This window comes from Elephas maximus, chromosome 1, assembly GCF_024166365.1.
Source record: "Elephas maximus indicus isolate mEleMax1 chromosome 1, mEleMax1 primary haplotype, whole genome shotgun sequence".
Taxonomy (NCBI): Eukaryota; Metazoa; Chordata; class Mammalia; order Proboscidea; family Elephantidae; genus Elephas; species Elephas maximus.
In genome coordinates this window covers 43,285,607-43,294,133 of record NC_064819.1, presented here as the reverse complement: position 1 = coordinate 43,294,133, position 8,527 = coordinate 43,285,607, and positions in this window count along the sequence as shown.

Here is an 8,527-nt window from a genome sequence, read left to right as displayed (position 1 = left end):
AACACATAAGCAAGGTAAGTTCAGATGGCAACAGATGCTATAAAGAAAATAAGACAGAGAGTGACTTGAGAGAGAGCAAAGACTGGGAGGCCAGGGGAGGTCTCAGTGGAGCATTTGAGCAGAGACCAGAATTAGAAGACAAGTTATTGCCCCAGGAAGAGACAATAGCAGGGGCAATGTCCCTGAGAAGCATAAGCCTTCTAATCTGAGACACTGAAATTTGGGCTATGATATGAGGGGAAAGGAAAGGAGGTAAGGTTGGAAGAAGGAAGGGTCTGACCACTGTAGGCTGTGGGAAGAGGTTAGGTTTCATTCTAGTTACCATGGAGTCCCTGGGTGGTGCAAATGGTTAAGCGCTCAGCTACTAACCAAAAGGTTGCGTGTTCAAATCTACCCAGAGGTGTCTTGGAAGAAAGACCTGACTCTCTGCTTCTGAAATGTCACAGACTTGAAAACCCCATGGGGCACAGTTCTACTCTAAAACACATGGGATCCCAGTGAGAAGGAATCGAATTGATGGCAACTGGCTTGATTTTTGTTTTTAGCTAGTTAACGAGCCCTGGTGGTGCAGTGGTTAAGTGCTTGGCTCCTAACCAAAGGTCAGTGGTTAGAACTTTGCCAGCCACTTCGTGGAAGAAAGATGTAGCTGTCTGCTCCCGTAAAGATTATAGCCTTGGAAACCCTATGGGCCAGGTCTACTCAGTCTTATAGGGTAGCTATGAGTCGAAATAGACTCAATGGCAATAGGTTTAGCTTTTTTTTTTTGGTTACCATGGACTATCATTGAGGGAGTGGGATGATATGATATGATACAGTATGACTGATCTGATATGAAATGTAGTTTTAATAGATTGCTCTGGAAGCAACTAGAAAGGATAAGAACGGGAGAAGGGATATCTGTTAAGAGGTGAATGCTGTAGTCTAGGTGAGTGATGATGGTAGTTTTGATTAGGGCATTATCAGTAGAGATGAAGAGAGAGAATCAGGAGACTCGGGATGTGCTTTAGAGGTAAAGCCAAAAGGATGGATTGGGGGAGGGGGTAGATGAAGGAAGGCTGACTCTTGCCCGAGGTCAGTGAGCTGGTAAATGATGGAGCCAGGCTTCAAAAGTGCTCCTGCTAGGATGGGTTCCTTTCTTGCCCCCTGCTGCAGAGGAAGAAGTGTCCAGACCTAAAGTGCATGGGATCCAGAGCCTCAGTCCTGCTTACCACTGTGCATGATCCTGCTTCATAGTCATGGATGCTGCTTTCCAGAGGGGCTGGGATCTTTTTATTTCATTCCTTTGAGGTGGTGGTGGGAGCAGTGGCTGTGGCAGTAATCCAAGGCACAATTTTATAGCATCTATTGTTTTCCAGATTGCTTTCAGATTACTCATATCCTCAGTCAGCAAGGCAGTATTTACCTTTCCTATTTTTTTTTTTTATTTTATAGCACCACCACTTATCTGTCAGTTTATCCTATTGTGGTGGCTTACGCGTTGCTATGTGTTGGAAGCTGTGCTACCTGTATTTCGAATACCAGCAGTGTCACCCATGGTGGACAGGTTTCAGCAGAGCTTCCACACTAAGACTAGGAAGAAAGGCCTGGTGATCTACTTTGAAAATTAGCCAATGAGAACCTTATGGATGATAATAGACTATGGTCTGATATAGCTCTGGAGGATCAGCCCCCTGGGTTGGAAGGCACTCAAAATACATAGTGGCTGCAACAGTGGACCTAAGCATATCAACGACCGTGAAGATGGCGCAGTACTGGGTAACGTTTTGTTCTGTTGCACATGAGGTCGCCATGAGCTGGAGCTGACTCAACAGCAACTACCAGCAACAACTTTACAGCTGCTTGAATGTGACCCCGTAAGTGGATCTTCCCAGTCAGTGCCTCATACACAGTAGTGTCACTACAGGTGTGAGTTAAACCAGAAGCACTCGTATTTTGATTCTCATCTTTTACACTGCTTCAGGGTGTTTTGATTAAGATAGTACAGTTATGAATTATATTAACCCTTCCCTCCCTTTTGTCACTCATCCAAAAGTACTTCAAGACGAAATCCTTTATTGCTCTTTCCCTAAACAGCCCACTGGCTGTTGATATGCTTACACTGAAAAGATGTGATCACCCTCAGGGAAGTAGCATGACTTGACCTTCCCCTGCTGCGTGCATTACAGCTACTGACTGGGGCCTGCCCTGATTCTGTGGTGAGCCAGAGGCTTCAGAGTTATGTTGTTCTGTGTGCCATCAGGTTGATTCTGGCTCTAAGTGAGCCTATAGGACAGAGTAGAACTGCCCCATAGCGTTTCCAAGGCTGAAATCCTCGGGGGAGCAGATCCCCAGGTGGAGCGGCTGGCGGGTTCAAACCTCCAACCTTTCAATTTGCAGCTGAGGTCAACCACTGTGCCAACAGGGCTCCTTTTTTCCAAAACGTAAAAAACAAAACCAAACTCGTTGCCGTTGAGCCTATTCTGATTCATCCAAAGGTATAGAGGGAGTAAGGCCAACACCGAGAAGTAATTCCTCACCACAAAAAAACATGGAAAAAGAACCTTTGACTTAGACCCAAAAAACCTGGTACCCGCCCTACCAACGACTTGGAAATCTGAGACAGGTCACTTTGCCTCTCGGGCTCTCACCTGTGAAATGGACAATTAGATGATGGAATCCACTCAACTGCAATGGATTTGGTTTGGTTTTTTAAAGTCACTTCTGGTTTTGCATTTCAGAAAATCGGAGAGCCTAAATTTATAGGATTTTTTTGTGTGTGTGTGTGTCATTGTTTTGTTTTGAGTTAGTGTTGAAAGCCCCAGTTGAATATTTACGTGTACATTTGTAAAAGAAAACTGATTTTATGGAGATTTTAGATATTCTAGGGGTGTGCAAGGGGAACCGTGCTTGACCTAAGGAGAATTACGAGTGTTCCCGGCATGTACGCAGCTGTTCATGGGTTTCTCAAGCTAGCTGCCAGTGGTTGGTATCGGTAACCAGGCAAGTCTCCCCTCTGGAGCGGGAAGCTATGTTGCAGTGCTGAAATTTTAATGATAGTTTTGATCCAAATTAGAATAAATTAAAGGACTAGAAGAAACCTTGAGAGCTTTCTTTTTTTTTTTTTTTCCCTTTAGGTCTGTTCTGTGACCCAAACATTTTAGCTACCTAAGACAGGAGATCAGCAGTTTGAATCCACTAGGCGCTCCTTGGAAGCTCTGTGGGGCAGTTCTACTCTGTCCTGTATGGTTGCTATGAGTCGGAATCACCTCGACAGCAATGGGTTTGGTTTTTCGGTTTTAAGACAGGAGAATGTAAATGGCTTAGACTTCCCTGCGAGAGGCTTGTCACCTACAGTCACAGTTCAGTGTCCACATGTGTTCACGGCCACGACTCTACTGTGCCTCACACCCTTTCTAGGGAAATAGTAACTATCGGGTGATTTTGAGTCATTTTTCATGTTGCTTCAACAAGTTATTAAAAACAAGTTTAACAAATTATTTAGCTAAACATCAAGTTACTAAATCAGCTCTCTCTTTTTTTTTTTAATGAGAATATGCTAGGTGGATAGAATGGCATTCTCCATCCCCCCTGCCTAGAGGCGGGGGATGAAGGGCAGGTTCTCTTCTCAGGAGGGTCCCCTTAGCTCCCTCCACTAGCACTAAGACTTCAACCTCGAAGCAAATGATGGCGAAGGACCTCTGGTGGAAGCGAAGAGAGTGTGCAGGGGAGAGAAAGCTCTTCCAAAGGAAGACTGGCCCACTGATAAGGCCTGTGTAGAATGGAAAAGGCACTTGTGATTTGATGGTATTTGCTTCCTTTTCTAACGATGTGTCTTTCGTATAATGTCTTCTATCAATTCACCTTGTTTTGAGCATTTGGTTTTTGCCTGTTTCAATTCTTGTCCTAGAAAGCCTGTTTTGCTCTTGAGCATAGAGTTGGGCGTGCTAAGCTCTGTATAAGGTAACTTAGTGTTTCAGGAGATCTTCACTCAGAACCAGCAGTCCTTAAGATGATTCTAGGTCTTTGTGCTTGTTTATAGAAAAGCTAAGGCTAAGGAGTTGGTATTTATCCTCAATAAATGCAGCAAGTTTATGGCAAACTGCTTTCCCCTTCTTAAACCTGGCTTTTACCCAGCTAGAAACTTCTGAACAAAATCAAGAGAACTGTAAAAAGTCAACTAATATTGTCAAGTGCTACCAACTTCCTCAGGCAACCACAGAGTACAGGATCTGGTCTCATATCTCCAGGCAACCTGGCCACAACTGACGAAGCTTCTCCAGGGCTAGCTTCACCACTTTCTGAAACAGGATCTGAACCCCCTCTCGTGGCCAGGGCTCCATCAACCACAGAAAGTGTTCCAGCCAGACACCAAACCTCACACAGCAGATGGGACATATCATATGCAAAGTCCGTCAAAGGAATGCAGTGTGATGGATGGCTTTGTGTGGCCTCTCTTGCCGTGGTCTTATAACTCCCACCCAAGTGATTAGGTGGGACTGTGCAAATAGGCCAATAGTGGCCCACCAAGAGGATTGGTCATTTTTGCCTTAAAATAGAGCCAATTCCAGAGGAGAGAGAGGATCTCCCACCACCACCAGAGAGGAACAGCCAGGAGCAGAGAGGGCATCCTTTGGACATGGGGTCCTTGTGCTGAGAGGCTCCTGGACCCAGAAGACAGAGAAAGAGAGCAAGCTGTAACCCTGAAGACGGTGGGAAGCAGTGGCAGAGAAGCAATGGCAAAGCAGTGGTAGAAGAAGAGACTGGCAGTACAGACCACACAGTGGGCTTCCTGACCCATGGAGTGAGAAAGTTGAGTGCCTTTGGGCAGAGACAGAGGGCCAGGGAGAGACGTGCCTTCGAGCATGGCTGAGAAGAGGCTGTCCTGATGGAAGAACTGTATCCTGAGTATTCCTGAACCTGAGTTGTAACCTGTTATTTCCCTAATAAACCACATATTTGTGGGTATTATCTGTGAGTTCTGTGTGGCCATTACAATGAATTATTGAACCCAGCAGAGAAGTAGAAAGTGCTGTGGGAGGGGTGGTTGGTTCAGAATTGGTAAAGATGGTAGAGACAGGAGGTATGTCTGACCTCTACCTCATGGGATCAGCCTTGGGCTGTTGATCTTGATTGTCCTTCTCCCTTGTGAAGTTAGAGGAGGTCGTAAACTGCCTCCACACCGTTTTTACGGTTGATGTCAGAAGCAGGATTCTTTGCAATTGTTCCAGACTCATGAAAGCAGGGAACTTTGTAAGAGAAAGAACAAATGGGCTTGGGAAGTGAGACTTCTGATCCTTAGATGGTTACATTGGTTGTTGTTACCTGTAATGGCTGAAAACCCACAGCTGAAGTGGCCTGGGGTCAAAGCCAGGCCAGATAAACAGGATAATTGATAGGGGGCCAGGGCCTACTGGTTCCTCCCAGCCAGAAGCCCAAGGCCATATGCATGTGAATGCGAAGATAGTCAAGGGGTGGGGAAGAGAGGTTGCAACTGGAATGTTTTAAAAAGGTTATGGTTATGTGCTTGTTTGAATGTACTATTGATATTGAATGTTTCTCCTACCTAATACTGTAAAAAAAAAAAAAATATTGTAAAGCAGACCTAAATATATGATAGAAATGAATATTGGGTATTATAGACCACAGAGAGCATATAACTCAAGTATAGCCTTCAATGAATACTTGATTGGATATGCTAAAAGGGGAACTAGAATTTGCTAGAAAGAAATTCAGGCTGTTGCATTAAATGTAGGAGCCCTGAGCATACCTGAGCCCCACCTGAGCCCTTTGGGAGTCAGGAAATTTGCTTTAAAAAGACATGCAGAACCACCTAGAACTGCTGAGAGAACTAAAAATTTGCATTTGGAGGAAAGACCTGCAGAAAAAAAAAAAAAAATGACTGTTTTGCTTTTTGAATTTCCAGCATGCAGTTTGCTGTTGGACATAAAGGCAGGAACAGTCAGCGTCCATCTCTGCAGGAGCCCACTTCCAGGATTAGAAGTTAAACGCAGCTGTTGAGTAGACAGCTTGGTCTACTCACTTGTGGTGACCATCTGGGTCCACTCATGAGTGGAAGTGGGGGAAGCGCAGCAATGAAGAGATGGGGTGAGTTAGGACATATTCCATTGGCATCCATTATCCTACTCCATGGGAGCTGGGGATGAGAGAGAGAGGAAGGGCTGGCTGGTCAGAAGTACAGGGAATTGTTCAACTGCTGAAGTTTATGGGTGGAACCCATTAACCTAGCCCAAGGGGGCTAGGGATAAGAGAGTATGAAGGGGCTGTCCGAAGTGCCCGGGGGTGTGTGTGAACTCTCTAGCCTAAGGCTGCTACCCGTTGTGACCTATTTTGGATAGCTAGGGATTAGCTGACCAGAACCCGATTGAATGAAGAGAAAGATGTTTGACACCATGAGCTGGTGTAGATTGCTGCAATTTGATGGCTTGCTCCGGACTGGACTTTGCTTATCGATGCAGATGCTCAAAGTTCTAACCAAAATAGAAGATTCTTCACATAAAGGAACATGCTTGTCTCCTCAGAGTACTGGTTTGATAGGTTCGGGCAATTTAAACATTGGCTATCTAAAATGGGGGCTGGGGAGACAAAGGCATGGGAAGTGGCTGGCTTACATGGTTTCCTGGGTGTGCTTACAGTCAACATGAGGGGGACAAAGGGAGATCCTAACAGGTCTGGGGAAGAGAGGGTGGAGAGAATGTTGATAGGATTATATGATTCAGTTGTATGGATTGTTAACAGGGTTAATTGTGATTGTTTTAGAATTTAATCCATGTTATAAATGAAATAATTTGCATATTTTCCTTGCTATGTAGTACCATGGAATGAATATATCACAATCTATGTATCCATTCAACTGTTGTTGGGTCTTTGAGTTGTTTCCAATTTGCGGCTATTACCAATAAATCTGTCTTGAATGTTCCTATACACGTGTCTTGGCGCAAATGTGAACAATTTTTTCTAGGAGAGGTATTGCTGGATCATAAGCTCTTATTATCTTTGACTTTGTTAAGTAACATCAAACAATTTTCCAAAGCAGTTTGACCAGTTTATAATTGCACCTAGAGGGTGAGAATTCCAGTGGCTCCATATCCTTGCCAACACTTGGAATTGCCAAAATTTCTAATTTTTGCCAATTTGGTGGGTATAAGATATATTTTACCTTTTAAATTTGTATTTAACACCTTTTATGAATTCATGAATTAAAAGAACTGAACAGAAGATTTCAAAGGGCCTCTGGAGAAGACAAAATAAAGTATTATAATGACATGTGCAAAGAGCTGGAGATGGAAAACTAAAAGGGAAGAACATGCTCGGCGTTTCTCAAGCTGAAAGAACTGAAGAAAAAATTCAAGCCTTGAGTTGCAGTAGTGAAGGATTCCATGGAGAAAATATTAAATGACGCAGGAAGCATCGGAAGAAGATGGAAGGAATACAAAGAGTCATTATACCAAAAAGAATTAGTCGACGTTCAACCATTTCAAGAGGTGGCATATGATCAGGAACCAATGGTACTGAAGGAAGAAGTCCAAGCTGCTCTGAAGGCATTGGCGAAAAACAGGGCTCCAGGAATTGATGGAATATCAAATGAGATGTTTCAACAAACAGATGCAGTGCTGGAGGTGCTCACTCATCCATGCCTAGAAATATAGAAGACAGCTCCCTGGCCAACTGATTGGAAGAGATCCATATTTATGCCTATTCCCAAGAAAGGTGATCCAACCAAATGTAGAAATTATAGAACAATGCCATTAATATCACACGCAAGCAAAATTCTGCTGAAGATCATTCAAAAATGGCTGCAGCAGTATATTGACAGGGAACTGCCAGAAACTCAGGCCGGTTTCAGAAGAGGACATGGAACCAGGGATATCATTGCTGATGTCAGATGGATCCTGGCTGAAAGCAGAGAATACCAGAAGGATGTTTACCTGTGTTTTATTGATTATGCAAAGGCATTTGACTGTGTGGATCATAACAAACTACGGATAACACTGCGAAGAATGGGAATTCCAGAACACTTAATTGTGCTCATGAGGAACCTTTACATATCAGGAGGCAGTTGTTCAGACAGAACAAGGGGATACCGATTGGTTTAAAGTCAGGAAAGGTGTGCGTCAGGGTTGTATTCTTTCACCATACCTATTTAATCTGTATGCTGAATAAATAATATGAGAAGCTGGACTACATGAAGAAGAACAGGGCATCAAGATTGGAGGAAGACTCATTAACAACCTGTGTTATGCAGATGACACAACCTTGCTTGCTGAAAATGAAGAGGACTTGAAGCACTTACTAATGAAGATCAAAGACCACAGCCTTCAGTATGGATTACACTTCAACATAAAGAAAACAAAAATTCTCACAACTGGACCAATGAGCAACATCATGATAAACACAGAAAAGATTGAAGTTGTCAAGGATTTCATTTTACTTGGATCCACAATCAACAGCCATGGAAGCAGCAGTCAAGAAATCAAAAGACGCATTGCATTGGGCAAATCTGCTGCAAAGGACCTCTTCAAAGTGTTGA